This window comes from Schistocerca nitens, chromosome 2 (assembly GCF_023898315.1).
Source record: "Schistocerca nitens isolate TAMUIC-IGC-003100 chromosome 2, iqSchNite1.1, whole genome shotgun sequence".
Taxonomy (NCBI): domain Eukaryota; kingdom Metazoa; phylum Arthropoda; class Insecta; order Orthoptera; family Acrididae; genus Schistocerca; species Schistocerca nitens.
The window spans coordinates 454,847,450-454,864,506 of NC_064615.1; the positions used below are offsets into that span (position 1 = coordinate 454,847,450).

At 42.7% G+C, this 17,057-nt stretch overlaps 1 protein-coding gene across 5 annotated transcripts in view; it reads right to left on the reverse strand.

Moving 5' to 3' along the window:
- LOC126236337 (ribonuclease P protein subunit p40-like) overlaps nucleotides 1–17,057 on the reverse strand; it is a 262,934-nt gene that overhangs the window by 222,315 nt on the left and 23,562 nt on the right. The gene's annotated exons all lie outside the window — the stretch shown is intronic.

Here is a 17,057-nt window from a genome sequence, read left to right on the forward strand (position 1 = left end):
CACTGAAGATATGTATTTCTAAGTTACTCATGTTGGCAGCAGTTCTTGATTTTGAATTCTAGAATATTTACTTCATTCTCATTGGTGAACGAATTCTGGAAAACCTCTGCTTCAGTGGCACCATCATTGGTGATATTACAACTGCTATTGTGTAGGGAAGGTATTGATGGTGTCTTGCCACTGGTGTACTTCACATATGACCAGAATCTCTCTGGGTTTTCTGCCAGATTTCAAGACAGTGATCCGTTGTGCAAACCGTTAAATGCATCTCGCATTAAGTTTGCACTAAATTTCGAGGTTCCGTAAAACTTCGCCGATCTTGAGCAATTTTCATTCTTTTAAATTGGGCATGCTTTTTATTTAGCTTCTGCAACAGTGGTCTGACCTGCTTTATGTACTATGGATGGTCAGTTCTGTCTCTTATTAACTTACTTGGCATAAACCTTTCCTTTGCTGTCAATACTGTTTCTTTGAATTTATGTCACATCTGGACTATGCTTACATAGTTTGGAAGAAATACTGGCTGTCCATTAGGAAGCCCTCAAGCAAATTTTTATGTGATTTTTTAAAATAGATATATGTTGTGTTTATTTTTGGTTGCTTTGGATGTTATGGTGTTCAGTATCAGTACAACGACCTTGTGGTCAATAATCGCTATACGCATCATCATAATGTTCCCTACTTGCTCGTGATTATTTGTTGCTAAGAGATAAGAGTATATTTTTGCAACCATTTACAATTTAAGTGGGCTCCTGAACTATTGTTCAAAATAATTTTCAGAGAAAGCATTGAATTTCATTGCAGATGATGTCTTATGCATACCACCAACTTTAAACATTTACCTTCGCCAACATATCAAGGGTAGATTGAAGTCATAACGAAACATAATTTTATGAGTGGGGTACCTATGCGAAATGAAGCTCAAGTCTTCTTTGAACTATATCATCCGAGTCATGGGACGGGGGAGGGGGGCGGTAAAAGAAACTGATTATTAATTTATTCCAATTGCCAAGTACAACCTCTGCCCATTCTAGCTCACAGGAACCATCTACTTCATTTCTGCTAGAGTATTAGCTTTCAGTTAGAACCTGGCACTCTGGTTCTTTCCCAACAGAGCTACGACAGTTTACTACTATAATACCTATGGCTCCTAGGTTAACCCCTAACCTGTGTCTGACCTGCACCCTTTGACACTGAAACCCTTTTTGTTCTTTTCTGAGGCCCTCTAACTTATGAAACCACCAAGTCCACTCCACATTACCAATGCTATCCACGTAGCCACCTTCTGTATGTAGTGTACCCCTGACATATTAGGCAGGACCCAATACCTAACTCCCCGTGGCTCAAGTCGTGGCTACATGGTTGTGGAAACATCTAAGCCTCTGGATTCAGACCCTCCCCTCAGTTCTGAACCACAGGCTTGCATTCAGCCCTGTTGGTTGGTCGGTTGGTGGGATGGATGGTTTAAAAGAGGTGGAGGGACCAAACTGCTAGGTCATCAGTCCCTTGTTACAATTAAAATAATTCCACAAGGGTGGGAGTAAAGTAATCGAGACATACAAAACACAGGTGGAAGAAAGGAGAAAATCACAAGAATGACAGAAGGGCAAAAACACTAAAATGGACAAAGTCTGAAAAAAAAAAAGAAGACAGAGAGATGCAAGAAACATGTAGAAGAGATCAAAACATGAGAGCAGATTACCATGGCTGGCTGACCATGAGAGTAAAAAGGAGAAGCTAGCCACTCTGCAACACATTAAAACCTCCACCCTAAAAGCACTAGGCTGGAGGCCACAGAGGGACAAAGGATATGCGCTAAAACTTAGATCTAATGATACAACGCATCCTCACGAATAAAACATAAAGCCGATGAGGCGTTGTCAGATGAAATTACTAGCAACGTATCTGGTAACCCAAGATTTCGTTGCAGTGCAGTCAAAGTGGGGCAGTGCACCAGAATATGGGCCACTATCAACCAGGTGCCACACCGACACTGAGGCGAGTCTTCATGATACAGGAGGTAGCCATGGGTCGCCCAAGCTTAGCCTATGCGGAGCCAGCAGAGAACCACAGAGTCCCTGCGAGAGGCCCACATGGAGGACTTTCACACGTTTGTAGTCTCCTTAATGACACACAGTCTGTTGTGCGTACTGTTACACCATTCCATCTCCCAAAGCCGGAAAACCCTGAAGTGTACGACAGAACGCAGGACAGTTTTGGAGACACCCATCTCCAGAAGCGGTTTCTGTGTAGCCTGTTTGGCCAGCCTGTCGGCAAGTACTTTGCCTGGGATTCCGACGTGTCCTGGGGTCCATACAAACGCAACTGAATGATGGAACCATTCTAGGGCGCAGATGGACTCCTGAATGGATGCTCACAAAGAATGGTCAATAGCTTATACACTGCTCACGGAGTCAGTACACAGGAAAAATTACTCGCCAGGGCATGAGTGGAGGTGCTAAAGAGCACGGGATATGGCTGCCAGCTCTGCAGTGAAACCACTGCAGCTATCGGCAAGGAGTGCCATCCAATATGTCCTCCATGAACATATGCAAAGCCTACGTGACCATCAGCCATTGAGCCGTCACTGTAAAGCATTTCATGGCCCCAGTACACATCGAGAATTGAAAGGAAGCGATAGCAGAGAGACAAAGGGTTAACAGAGTCTTTAGGGCCATGTGAAAAGTCCAGAAGAAACTGCAGCCTAGGTGTACACCAAGGAGGTGTATGTGAATGGACCTCCAGGAGAGGTGGTAGCAGGAAGGACTCCAGTTCAGACAGAAGGGACTGGACATGAACCGCAATTGTAAGCCCTGACCTGGGCCGCCAATGCGGGAGATGAACTGCTGTGGTTGGGAAAAGGAGACAGTAATTCGAATGCGCAGGAAAACTACGAATATGTGCAATGTAACTGGCCAGCAGTTGTGCATACTTTCAATGGAGGGACTCCGGCCTCCACCAGGACGCTAGTCACCAGACTCGTCCTAAAAGCTCCCGACGCTGGTCGAACGCCACAATGGTACACTGGGTCGAGTAAATGCAACACTGAGGGCGCCGCCGAACTGCAAACCAGACTCCCATAGTCAAGGTGGGACTGAACAAGGGCTCTGTAGAGCTGCAGCAGCGTAGAGCGATCTGCACCCCAGATGGTGTTGCTCAGGCAGCGGAGGGCATTGAGGTGCTGCCAGCACTTCCGCTTAAGCTGACGAAGGTGAGCTAGCCAAGTCAATCGGGCATCGAAAACCAGTCCTAAGAATCGATATGTCTCCACTACAGTTAGTGGATCATCATTAACATACATTTCTGGTTCTGGATGAATGGTGCGACGCCGACAGAAATGCATGCTGAAAACTGCAAGCCGTGGGCTAGAGCCCATGACTGTATCTTGTGAATGGCTCCCTGTAGATGCCGCTCCACAACACCAGTCCTGGAGCAGCAGTACGAAATGCAGAAGTCATCCACGTACAGAGAAGGTGAGACTGTCGGCCCAACAGCTGCTGCTAGATCTTTAATAACCACTAAAAATAGAGAGACACTCAATACAGAGCCCTGCGGAATGCCATTTTCCTGAATACGGAAGGAGCTATGGAAGGCATCGACTTGGACACGGAAAGTATGGAGCGATAGGAAATTCTGGATAAAAATCGGGAGTTGGCCTCTGAGACCTCACCCGTATACTGTGGCAAGGATATGATGTCGCCAGGTTGTGTCATATGCATTTTGTAAATCAAAAAAGACGGCAACAAGGTGTTGGCATCTGGAAAAGGCTGTTCAGATGGCAGACTCGAGGGACACAAGATTATCAGTGGTAGAGTGCCCCTGGCGGAAGCTGCCCTGACATGGAGCCAGTAGGCCACTTGAGTCTAGGAACCAACCCAACCCCTGACAGACCATACCTTCCAGCAACTTACAAACAATGTTGGTAAGGCAGATAGCTATCCCCATCAAGCAGTTTTTGACCGTGTTTGAGCACCGGAATGATGGTGCTCTCCCACCACTGCGATGGAAAGACGCCATTGTACCAGAACCGGTTGAAGATGACGAGGAGATGACACATGCGAGATGTTTAAGCATCTGACTGTGGATCCGATCTGGCCCAGGAACAGTGTCTGGGCAATGTGCAAGGGCATTGAGGGGCTCCCATTCTGTAAATGGGGGGTTATAGGATTCTCTGTGGTGTGTAGTGAACGAGAGGACTTTCCCTTCCATCTGCTGCCTGAGAATGCGAAAGGCTGGGGGATAATTCTCCGATGCACAGGTTCGAGCATAGTGCTCAGCAAAGTGCTCGGCACTCATGTTTGAGTTGGTAGATAATACGCCATTCATGTTAATGCCAGGGATACCTGTTGGGGACTGGTATACCCAAAAACATGTCTGATCTTTATCCAGCCCTTGGAAGGTGACATAGAGCACCCACACTCTTTAATTGCCTCAGCGACTTCCAGCGACCACCAAGGTACCGACTTTTGCGGAGGCACCCCAAAGAACAATGGACTGAATTTTCCACCACAGAAATGATCATTGTAGTTACCTGCTCAACAACAACATCGATGGCACCATGTGGGGGAGATTCAGTCGAGACAGCAGAGGTGAAGACTTCCCAGTCTGCCTTGTTGAAAGCCCATCTGGGTAGGCATCTGTGAGCATGATGCCAGGGGAGTGACAAGGAGATGGGGAATTGGTCACTATCACACAGGTCGCCATGTGCTCTCCAAAGCATAGATGGGAGAAGTCTTGGGCAGCAAAGCGATAAATCAATGGCTGAGTAACTACCATGAGCCACACTGAAATGTGTGGCGGCCCCAGTATTTAAGAGGCAGAGGTTGAACTGAGGCAGTAAAGTTTCGACATCTCTGCCTTGGCCAGTAAGCACAGTGCTACCCCACAAGGGGTTGCGAGTGTTAAAATCTCCCAAAAGTAGGAAAGGTCTTGGGAGTTGAGCAATAAGTGCAACCAATACATTCAGGGGTACTGAACCATATACATTGCAGACTGTTATTTCCTGTGTCGTCCATATCCTAGCAGCCACAGCTTCAAAAGAGATTTGAAGGGGCACAGGCACACTGAGTTCAGGACGTAGACACAAACTCCACCTGACACTCTATTATACTAGCCACTGTTCTTGTAATATCCCCTGTAGCCACAAAGGGCAGGAGTCTGCATTTCCGGGAACCAGGTACAGCTTAACATTGCCATAGCTCAGCCACTTGGTGGAAAAAATTGCCGCAATTCCACTGGAGGATAATGTGATTGTGAGGCTGGGAAGGCATGGAACATTCAATGAGGCAATTGCCGCCACCGACTTATTTCCTCAGCAGTTTGTAGCCATTGTGTCCGTCGAGATCTGGATTCTCAGTGGACGCCAGAATCTACACCCCATCCTCCGACACAGAGCTTGTAGATAGCAGTGGTCTGGGTGCCACTGCAATTCCCATTGTCTTGGGGTCTTCTTTTTGGGTTCCTCTTGCTGGTCCTTGGGTTTCTCTGGCTGGGTGAGAGGGGAGGGGGAGGGGGGTGCCTTCACTGATTCAGTCTCAGGGACTGAAGATGATCATGAAGCTCTGCAACCAACTGCTTTTGGGCACTTCAGCCACTGGCAGGTGTCATTTATCCCACTAGCAGAAACCTGGGAAGAGTGTGACCCAAGGGACCCCTTCCTAGCAAGAGCAGCCGAAGAAGACTTACGCTTCTCCTGCACAGAAGTGGGGACTGATATCCCCGATGGTTGGAGGGGGGGGGGGGGGGGGGGGGGGGGGAGCAGTGCTCCCGAGGTAGGTGGTGCGGGAGCAACAGGGAGGGAAGTGCCCCCACCATCAAGGGGGCGGGTGTAGTCTTCCGGCTCTGAGAGCCGACTGGAATTCATGGAACTGATGGGGCTACAACTGTTCTCGTAGTGGTGGCCTAAATGGAAGTTATAGCCACATGATGGAGGTGTTCAAATTTCCTCGTAGCCTCAGTGTAGGTCAGTCGGTCCAGGGTCTCATATTCCATGATTTTCCTTTCTTGCTGTAAAATCTTGCAGTCTGGTGAGCAAGGGGAATGATGCTCTCCGCCATTGACACAGATTGGAGGCGAGGCACATGGAGTATTGGGATGCAAAGGATGTCCACAATTTTGACATGCGACATTGTAAGTACAGAGGGATGACATATGGCCAAACTTCCAGCACTTAAAGCACCGCATCAAGGGAGGGATGTATGGCTTGACATCACAGCGGTAGACCATCACCTTGACCTTCTCGGGCAATGTGTCACCCTCGAAGGCCAAGATGAAGGCACCGGTGGCAACCTGATTATCTCTCAGACCCCTACTGATGTGGCAGACAAAATGAACACCTCGGCATTCTTAAGTCGGCATGCAGCTCCTCGTCAATCTGCAAAAGAAGGTCTCCATGGAATATAATACCCTGGACCATATTTAAGCTCTTATGAAGCATGATGGTAACAGAAACATCCCCCAGCGTGTCACAAGCAAGCAATGCCCGTGACTGGGAAGAGGGTGCCGTTTTTATTAAGACTGACCCTGATCGCATTTTGGACAAGCCCTCCACCTCCCCAAACTTGTCCTCTAAATGCTCCACAAAAAACTGAGGCTTCCATTGACAAGAAATATTCCACATCAACTCTTGAACATACAAGGCACCAGGTTGAATACGCTTCGCTGCCATCCTTAACCTGGTATTCCTCTCTCATGGTGTGGCCAGGGGGGAGGGGGAGTGGGGGCAGGGTAACGATTTGGGGTCATATTGTTTAGCATTGAGGTTACACCTTGACCGTTTAGAGACTGCTGGTGTTTGATCATCAGCAAGAGATCATGTCATACGCCCTGATGCCACCCACTCCGACTAGGGGCCCTCTCCACGGGTGCCACCTGGCCGCAGCAAAGGCCACCTGGCAGGATGGCCATTGCTGGGAGTCCCGAAGCCATGCACCATGTAAGGCACCCTTTGCCAATTGGCTTGCTCTTCAGGAAAATTTGGAAAAATGGAGGTCAAACCCAATGGAGGACCATCACATAAAGGCCAAAACAAGTGAGACTCCTTTTAGTCACCTCTTATGACAGCCTCAGGCCTATTCTAATCCTTCAACCCGCAGGGGGAGTCCTGTTTGACTGGCAGTCTTTATCAATTTAGATAGCCCCACAAAACAGAGAGCATCGTTTCTGATGCAAAGCAGCATACATCATTAGTACCAACACGGCCACCACCTGAAGTTGACTGCACCCTGTGCTCTTCATGGCATCTGGAAGGACCTATTCCACATCTGAGATGATTCCCCCTCCACCCTCCAAACTACCAATAACCCCACCCTCTACTCTCTCTGACTGTCTGGATCTTGCAGGCTAAGAGCCTTCCTCTAAAAACCGGACAAGTGACTTTATCAGCCACAGGTAGCATCATACAACCATATTTCAGTGATCTGGTGATCCCTTTCAACCCCCCCCCCCCAACACACACACACACACACACACACACACACACACACACACACAGGGAAGTCTTTCACTGCCTGCTACACCTCGAAATGTAGAAATAGGCACATGGGATGAGGCATTAAATGCATCATCATAGAACCTGAAGACGTGAGCACCTGACCCAATGAGCAATGCACATGCTACGCTGACACCCAACAGCACAATTTACTAAGTCCGGAAACTAACTGGGTAATGACAATGCTGATCAAAGCACAAACATGCACTAGTGAAGGCCAGAGCACATATGTCAAATTTTCAGGACAGCAAATAATACTACAAGTAGAATGTGACACAGCAACAACTTGGTTCTTTCAAAGAGGTACTGCAGGTTAGTGTTGTGTAACATATCACTTTAGTAAACTGATGTCTTGCACACTGTAGTACTGACAAATTATGACTGACATCAGAAAAACATGTTATAGTTAGGATAGTGAGTTTAAATTTGCATTCTGTTTGGAAGACTCATTAGGTCTATGCATCTATTCTTGTGATACTTGATGCAGCAGCATTTCTGTAAGGTGGGACAACAATAGCTGCTTTATAATGCTTCATACCTGCTTCTTTGGACGGTTTATTCTATGCAGTCTCGTCCCAGCATGGAGATGTGCCACATACCATAGGGCAAAAAGTAGCATGACAATGGCTCTGTGTCATGAGAACAATAGAATATGTTCAACTGTCATTATGATTCTAGAGATATGTCATTCATGTCCTGTCATATGGAGTACATATATTAGCACAAATTATTATAAAATGTTTCTGACTATGAACAAAAGTCAATATACAAGTGTTTTTGGAGATATAGTTTGGATCATTCAGTAGGGGTCTAGAACTGAGTAAATATTTCAGCCAGCAGCACGGAAGATGCAGAGGTAACTTAATCCATAATAACTCATAGAGTTATTCATAATTTAAGTAAAAGATAGAAGATTAGAATTAATAAGCTGTGGTGATCATAAAATTTTATCATATCACTACACTATGTGACCAAAAGTATCTGGACACCTGGCTGAAAATGACTTACAAGTTTGTGGTGCCCTTCATCGCTAATGCTGGAATTCAATATGGTGTTGGCCCACCCTTAGCCTTGATGATGGCTTCCACTCTCACAGGCACACATTCAATCTGGTGCTGGAAGGTTTCTGGGGGAATGGCAGCCCATTCTTCACGGAGTGAAGCACTGAGGGGAGGTATCGATGTCGGTCGGTGAGGCCTGGCACGAAGTTGGCTTTCCAAAACATCCCAAAAGTGTTCTATAGGATTCAGATCAGGACTCTGTGCAGGCCAGCCCACTACAGGGATGTTATTTTCGTGTAACTACTCCGCCACAGGCCGTACATTATGAACAGGTGCTCGATCATGTTGAAAGATGCAATCGTCATCCTGAATTGCTCTTAAGCAGTGGGAAGCAAGAAGGTGCTTAAAACATCACTGTAGGCCTGTACTGTAATAGTTCCATGCAAAACAAGGGGTGCAAGCCCCCTCCATGAAAAACACGACCACACCATAATGCCACCGCCTCCGAATTTTACTGTTGGCACTACACACGCTGGCAGATGACGTTCACTGGGCATTCGCCACACCCACACCCAGCCATCGGACTGCCACATTGTGTACTGTGATTCATCACTCCAGACAACATTTTTTTCACTAATCAGTCATCCAATGTTTACACTCTTTACACCAAGTGAGACATAGTTTGGCACTTACTAGCATGATGTGTGGCTTATGATCAGCCCCTTAACCATGATATCCAAGTTTTCTCACCTCCTGCCTAACTGTCATAGTACTTGCAAAGGATTCTGATGCAGTTTGGACTTCCTGTGTGATGGTCTGGATAGATGTATGTCTATTACACATTACAGCCCTCTTCAACTGTCAGTGGTCTCTGTCAGTCAACAGACGAGGTCGGTTTGTACGCTTTTGTGCTGTACATGTTCCTTCACATTTCCACTTTACTGTCACATCGGAAACAGTGGACCTAAGGATGTTTAGGAGTGTGGAAATCTGGCGTACAGACATATGACACAAGTGACACGCAATCACCTGACCACGTTCAAAGTCCGTGAGTTCCACGGAGGGCCCCATTCTGCTCTCTCACAATGTCTAATGACTACTGAGGTCACTGATATGGAGTATCTGGCAGCACAATGCACCTAATAGGAAAAATGTATGTTTTAGGGGGTGTCTCGATACTTTTGATCACATAGTGTACACAGTTCAAACAAAAGATCAGATCATTCTGGCAACCAACAGTACTGAGCAACTGACATTCTGGCACTCCAAGTGAAAGGAGCCAGAAAATTTCTGAGCTGGAAAAGCGAAGAAATTAATATGAGCAGAATCAAGCAAATACAAATTAAGAAGGAGTAACAATTCTGAAGAAAAATTTCAGTGAAATATATTGCTGTTGTCCTTATCAATGGTATCAACTTGCAAGTCAACACCAGCACTGTACTGAAAAGGCATTAAGAAGAACTGTGTAGACAATGAGCCACCATTAAATCCGTTGACTACAATTATGTTGAAGAAAATTTTAATAAGTCTACAAGTTGGAAGATAGTCAACTGCAACTTGTAAGGGTAGTATGATCCTTTCAGCAGGCTACAAAGACACCCCAGCAGCTGATGGTGATCATGTCTGCAGCTCATCTACCTGCAGCAATGACAGCTTAGTAGTGTAGTTCACCCATCGCATCTTTCCAGCTTCCTGTCAGCATCATGACACCGGAATACATGCAAGCATTGTTTGGTGAGTTATTTTTAATCCAAACTGATTTTTACTGATGTGGTGGTGGTGGTGGCAGTGGTGTGTATATTAGGACATAATTTGGGGTGGTTTTGAACTTCAAAAGTTTGTTACTTGTTCAATGAAAATGTCGAAGTACTATGATACTTAAATGCAGACTAAGTTATTTTATTCATGGCAGTAATTTTCCACAATATTTCAGTCACCAGTTGCAAATAAAAATTTATTACGCTTTACCAGTTTTGATAAATTAAGTTGTCATCTTCAGAAGCTTGGTATTGGTTTAGCAGGTGTCGATATCTTCTCCATAAAAGTATAATGCCATAGTATGTCCAGAAATGTACATATTGTATGTGATTATTTTAAGCACTAATTGAAAATTTACAGTAACTGAATCACATGTATGTATCTGTTGTGCTAGATACTTGTGTTAATTGTAAGTCTATTATTAATGCAATTGAATACCTGTACTAACCAAAAGTACTGAGCAATGGATAAAGAGTTCTTTAAAACCCTTATGGAACAATTTAATGCCCAGTTTGTTGCAAATAATACAGGTTTAAAAACTGAACTAAATGCAATTATTGAAGGTCGAGGTATTAATTTTGAAAAGTCTTTGGTGGACACACAAGAACAGAAAAATGCTGAATTAAATAGTATGACAGAGTGTACATATTCCACGTTAAAAATACAGGGCGTCTCAAAATCTACAGTTGGCTTGCACAGTGTATCCAAGTCAACTGTTGCAATGGCAGCAATGATTAGGTTCTTTAAATCATTGATGTGGCTGATAAAATATCAGAAACAGAAGCTATTATAGTAACAATATCAAGGGAGTTACATTTTGGCATAACTGTGTGATCTGATTTTGTAGTGAATCCACTAATCACAACCTTTAAAGTCCGCCCCTGGTAGCAGAGTGGTCAGTGCGACAGAATGTCAATCCTAATGGCCTGGGTTCGATTCCTGACTGGGTCGAAGATTTTCTCCGCTCAGGGACTGGGTGTTGTGTTGTCCTAATCATCATCATTTCATCCCCATCAACACGCAAGTCGCCGAAGTGGCATCAAATCGAAAGACTTGCACCTGGCGAACGGTCTACCCGACGGGAGGCCCTAGCCACACGACATTTATATTTTACAGACTTTAAATATTGAATGAAAATTAACATTAGACATGAGTGTCAGAAAATAAACATTAGACATGAGTGTCGGTCTAGATATTCCAATGCTAGATAAACATTTACATCAGATTGACCTCCGTGTTGCGCTTTCTCAACTTTGGATGAAGATATTGGCAATTTATGTGAATTTCAACAAGGTGCTAAATATTAACACGCCTCCTTCGACAGAGGTTTTCATTATTCAAAATATATGGGAAAAATTATCTGCATTTGATAAATGATTAGAATTAAATAGGTGTAACACTTATTCGACAGGTTTTAGCCAACAATTTTGCAATAATGTGCCTATAATCATTTGGTGTTAATTTGTATGAATGTACAGTATTTTCTTAAGATTAAACTCTCATTACTTAAAGTATCATTCAGTAAAGTTATTCTTAAAAAAGGGCAGATTGAGTTATTGCTTTAAATTTTAATTTGCAATTTGTCTTCTGTCCATTAGTGACTTCAGATATTTTCGGAAAATGAAAAAGATACAAAGGGCAGGTAGGCAGATGGTAGACAGTCTCATACATACATTAAGCAAACAGAGGTATAAGGGTTGTCGAGAGAGATCTGCAATATCTTTCATGATGCCACAGGCACGTAGGAATGAAAATTAGGAGCCTTTTACGTGAGGAGAAGCCATGTACTTATCCGACTACAAAGGTTGACTAATATTTCAATTTCTGTATGAGAAGAATTTGGAAATTTGTGGTAAGGTCTTATGCGACCAAACTGCTGAGGTCAGCAGTCCCTAAGCCTGCATGCTACTTAATTTAACTTAAACTAACTTTTGCTACACACACTCGTGCCCGAGGGAGGACTCAAACCTCTGACTGAAATCTGTATGAGAGTTTATTATTCTCCAACTAATCTGTTTTCTATGAATTATAGCTCCTTCGATTATTTTCTTAGACATTTGTTTATTTATTCATTTATTTATTTTAAATCATATGTAGTTATCTTACCTGAATTTAACTGATACAAATTATGCTAAGTTACCAAAACACGAGGAATGTCATATAATGATTAAGCAGGATACTATGCCCTTATATATAAACTGCATAATGAATTTGGTACCAGGTAGGTGGACCGAAGGATAAAGAATGACACTATTACTGTGTAGACTGATGGCTGTTTAGGGAGTATTCTTCTGTGGATGGTTGTGTACGAGCCTATAGGATTAGTACACCACCGATTTTGAGGCTTACACGTACTTGACAGTTCCTATAGGATCAGAATACTACTGATTTTGAGTCTTACTAGAAGGTTGCAAAGTATGTGAACCTACTTGAGTTCTGGGGTCTATTGTGTACACAAATTTAATAAAATGAATGCTAAGGAACAAGTTTCTGAGGTTTGTGTACTGCTCATAAAGTATGTAACAAAGAATAAAGAATTGTAGTATGAAAGGTGATGAAAACTTCTAGCTGTTCTGAGTAAGTGATTCCTCTAGTCTGATGACAGTACCACAAAGAATAAAAAAATACTACAATATTATGAAAATTATAGACTACTACTTACCATATACCAGTTATTTTGAGTTGCAGATGGGCACAACAAAAAGTCCACTATCACACAAGCTTTCAGCCAGAACATGTTACAAAGCATGGAGCTAGAATTCAGTGTACAATACAGTTATTTTTATAAAGCAAGAATGTCTAAAATAAGCTTTCTTATCAATCTAACTGTGGATAATGCTCTACCTTCAGTTAAAGAGAGTGTTAAAGTTCTACAACAACAGTGCATTCATCAGGTTCTCGTTCATAGGGTAGTTTATCCAGAGTTAGTGAAATAAGCTAAGATATTTGATTTGATCAAATTGTGATAGTATGAAGCAGAGATAAATCAAGAAACCAGAGATGAGAAATACCTGAATGAGAAGCAAAACTGTACGGGTTAGGTTGGTCTGGAGGCCAAAGTGCACATGAGGGACCGAAGGAACAAGTCGTCACACCCCAGGATCACTTTCTGTCACTGATGGAGGTGGATCATCAACAACAAGTATAGCTTCTGAGTCTGATGGCATGGAAGGATCTGGTGCGTCTGGGATCAACAGGGAAGACCTCTGAGATCTTCTTTTCCTTCCTAACTACTTTACAGAGTTGGGTTTCTTAAAAGTGCTTACTTGCTGTGAGGGGTAGGAACAGAAGAGGAGTGGGCAGTTCTGGGACCCACAGTCCACAAGTTCTTCAGCCATTGGCACGTGTCGCATCATAGGCCTGTAAATTGCCAGGAAGAAGGTTCTTTCCAGAGGATGCGGCCTGTATGGCTAGTTGCAGGGATAGGTCATTGAAGACAATGCTCCACGAACCACAAGAGGGTCTAATGTATCTCCTCCAAACGCTAATTTATTTGCTCAACTTACAAAAATGGTTCAAATGGCTCTGAGCACTATGGGATTTAACATCAGAGGTCATCAGTCCCCTAGAACTTAGAACTACTTAAACCTAACTAATCTAAGGACATCACACACATCCATGCACGAGGCAGGATTCGAACCTGCGACCGTAGCAGTCTCGCGGTTCTGGACTGAAGCACCTAGAACCACACAGCCACCGCGGCCAGCGCTCAACTTACAGAAGTCAATTTTGGGTGGAAGGAGGTAGTAGTACTTGCACTGCTAATGACGTGGCCATATAGTGGCAAAATGCAATATAAATGGGATGGGAAGTAAGTGATCATACTTTTACCGCACTTCAAAATACGAGAGGTGATTGGAGACTTTAAGCTTCTTAATTAAGGGATCATTCATTGAAAATTGAGGGGAGAGATCACAGCTGCACTTGACACAGAATAGTGATTCCTCACATGGTAAATTTTCATGAAGCAGCTGACTAGTTCCCACAAATTCAGTTTTTCGTACAAAGGGATGACATACACCAAAATCATTGATAGGAAATGCGGCTTTATATCACAATGGTAACAAAGGTTTTAACTTTCCCAGGAAACAAAACACACTGAAAAGTGAGCATGAATGCTCTGGCATAAACCTCGTTTGGCAGGACAATGTATATGATGCATGGAAGGAAAACTCACTTGTCTGAGTTTTCCCGTAAATACTCTCCTGTCCGCAATATTATGTCCCTGTGAAAAATTAAACCCCGTACCATGTTCAGGCTCTCATGGCGTGTTAACAAGACAGGTGTGTCATCAAGTTCTTGCAAAAGAATAATGCTTGGGACTGGGTAGGATTAATTGTTTTACTTAAGGTATAACCACTTCATAGTTCACTGAGGGAAGAGATTTCTCCAAGTACTAAGTAGTAGCTTCAGAAAGTATGTCAATAATGTCGCCCCGTGCTAATACCATTACACAACAAGAGTGTTGCATTGTCAGAAGAGAGTTCATGCAAAATCCATTTTTCCGTTGGTGTTGTGAGTAGTTAGCAGTTCACTCCACTGCCAATTACAAAGGATTCAGCAGCAATACTGTTGGAGGTATCGGAACTGCAAGAGGTCCACATACTAGAAGACTGAAAATGGTAGTTCAGCTATTGAATTGTAAAAATGCAGGAGAAAAATACCTCCAACCAAAGATTGTGCCAAGAGACTTACATTTTTGGGATCTCTTGTACGTGAATCACTGTACTCCGCACTTGAATCACTAAATCTAGATATCACTCTACACTAACAGATGAACATTTAATTGAACTTACATGAACTGCACTCGCCAGATATCAGCAAGATTTGAAACAGCTTACAGCAAAAATGAACACTTGCAAAAGGACATTACAGTGGCTTCTTATTTCTTGTTATGTAATGAAATGTTTAGTAATGTTAGTTTTAAAATAAATATTTCTTTGCTAATGACATAAAAATGTTACTTCAGTGATGATAATGTTAGTCTCTAAACAGTGTGGCTCTCTTCAAATAAATTTCATAAATTTACAGCTTTCAAAGGTAAAGTTAGTGACCAGTCTGCTATGTAAATGACCAGGTGTACAACAGTAATTGTAACCTCACCATCTTTGCAAGGAATACATTTGCCGTTGCCTGTAATGTATGCCCAGAAAAAGACTGCACAAATATCCAGTCCGATCTGGATAAGGCTTTGAAGTGTTGTAAAGATTCACAACTTGTGTTAACGGTACAGAAATGGAAAACTGCGCACTTCACAAAACACAGAATAGTAGTATCATATGACTGCAATATCAGTCACAGTTGGCATCAGCCAACTCTCACAAATGCATGAGAGTAGGAATTTGTATGGATATGAAATGGAATGCTCACATAGACTCAATCTTAAATAAAGCAGGTAGCATACTTTGATTCATTGGCAGGAGATTGAGAAAATGCAGGAATGTCTGCTTAAAATGTTTCAAGGATCACTATTAAATGAAGAATCTAGAACTACACTATAGCCTTCTGAAAAACTGTAAAGCTTGCGATGGGTGACAAAAACTTGTTAAAGAAAATATATTATCCTGTCATTTGTTTGTACAGTAGCTGAGGTAAAAATGTTTGCAGGCATTGTCCGTTGTCTGCTGGACATATACTGAAAGCATTACCTGTAGATCTTTTCTTAATGTGAGGCTCCATAATTCTGAATTGAAAAAAGTTCAGATATTTAAACCACTACTGTTTCTCTCTGACCATTGCCAACATTAGTAATCAAACAACACTGTTTACAGTAGCAAAATTAGTGTCATTAGTAATTGGTACTGACTTGTGCTGTCAATTTTTTTGTTTAGAAACATTGTGCAGAAGCAGTCACCAGTTCACCGCAAGTGCTAAAAACTGGCAATTTCAGTTCTGATTATGTGTAACATGTGAGCACTTGCTACCTCTGTGCACCAGTACTACTTGCATAGCTGTTTGGATCTGACGGTGGCAGTAGCCCAAAACATGACACTTATATAATGAATAAAAATACACTGAACAATCTAAACAGTACTATTTCACAATAGTCCATAACTATGGCACACTCATTAAAGGGTTTTATTTAACAGAATACTTAACTATTCAAGTGAGGCAGAAGGCTGCTTCTCCACCCACCCCCCTTCCCCCAACCCACCTATTAGCATTTAAGAAAAAGGTTTAGAGGCATTAGCTATCATACTAACTCATCAAACGAGCATGAGGTGATAATTAGTAGCATCACACACAATGCCCACTCAATTTAACTAGTTTTTGGAGATCTTGTTTCCTGTAATACTACTGCGTTGTATTGCGCTGCAGTGCATTGTATTGTATTTGTCTACAAAACAGCTTATGCATAAGACAATGGGCAAATCAGCTAATATGCATACAAGTGAAAAGATGCCTAATGTATGTCTGCAAAATCCAAAAGCAAAATTTAGACAATGTATTTGTTAACTGGTTAGTTGTACTTGCCTGATGAAAATATTTGTTATTGGTCTAAACTAATAGCATAGGGAAAGTATTTGTGTGTTGTTCTTTGCATCCAAACAACAACAACAACAACAACAACAACAATAATAATAATAATACACTTAAAGACTACCTTATCAAAAGTAAACATGGCTGCAGTACAGTTATAAGGTTTAAATGCAACTTGTGGCTGATTGTTGATTAAGTTATAAACATTATAGTAGTCTTTAGGATTTCTGTACTGCAGTAGCGTGAAAGGAAGAAATGAAATTGATAATTACATTTTTGTAGGTATCTAAAATAAATGACTCTGAAGACAAGCAATTGCTCAGAAATAA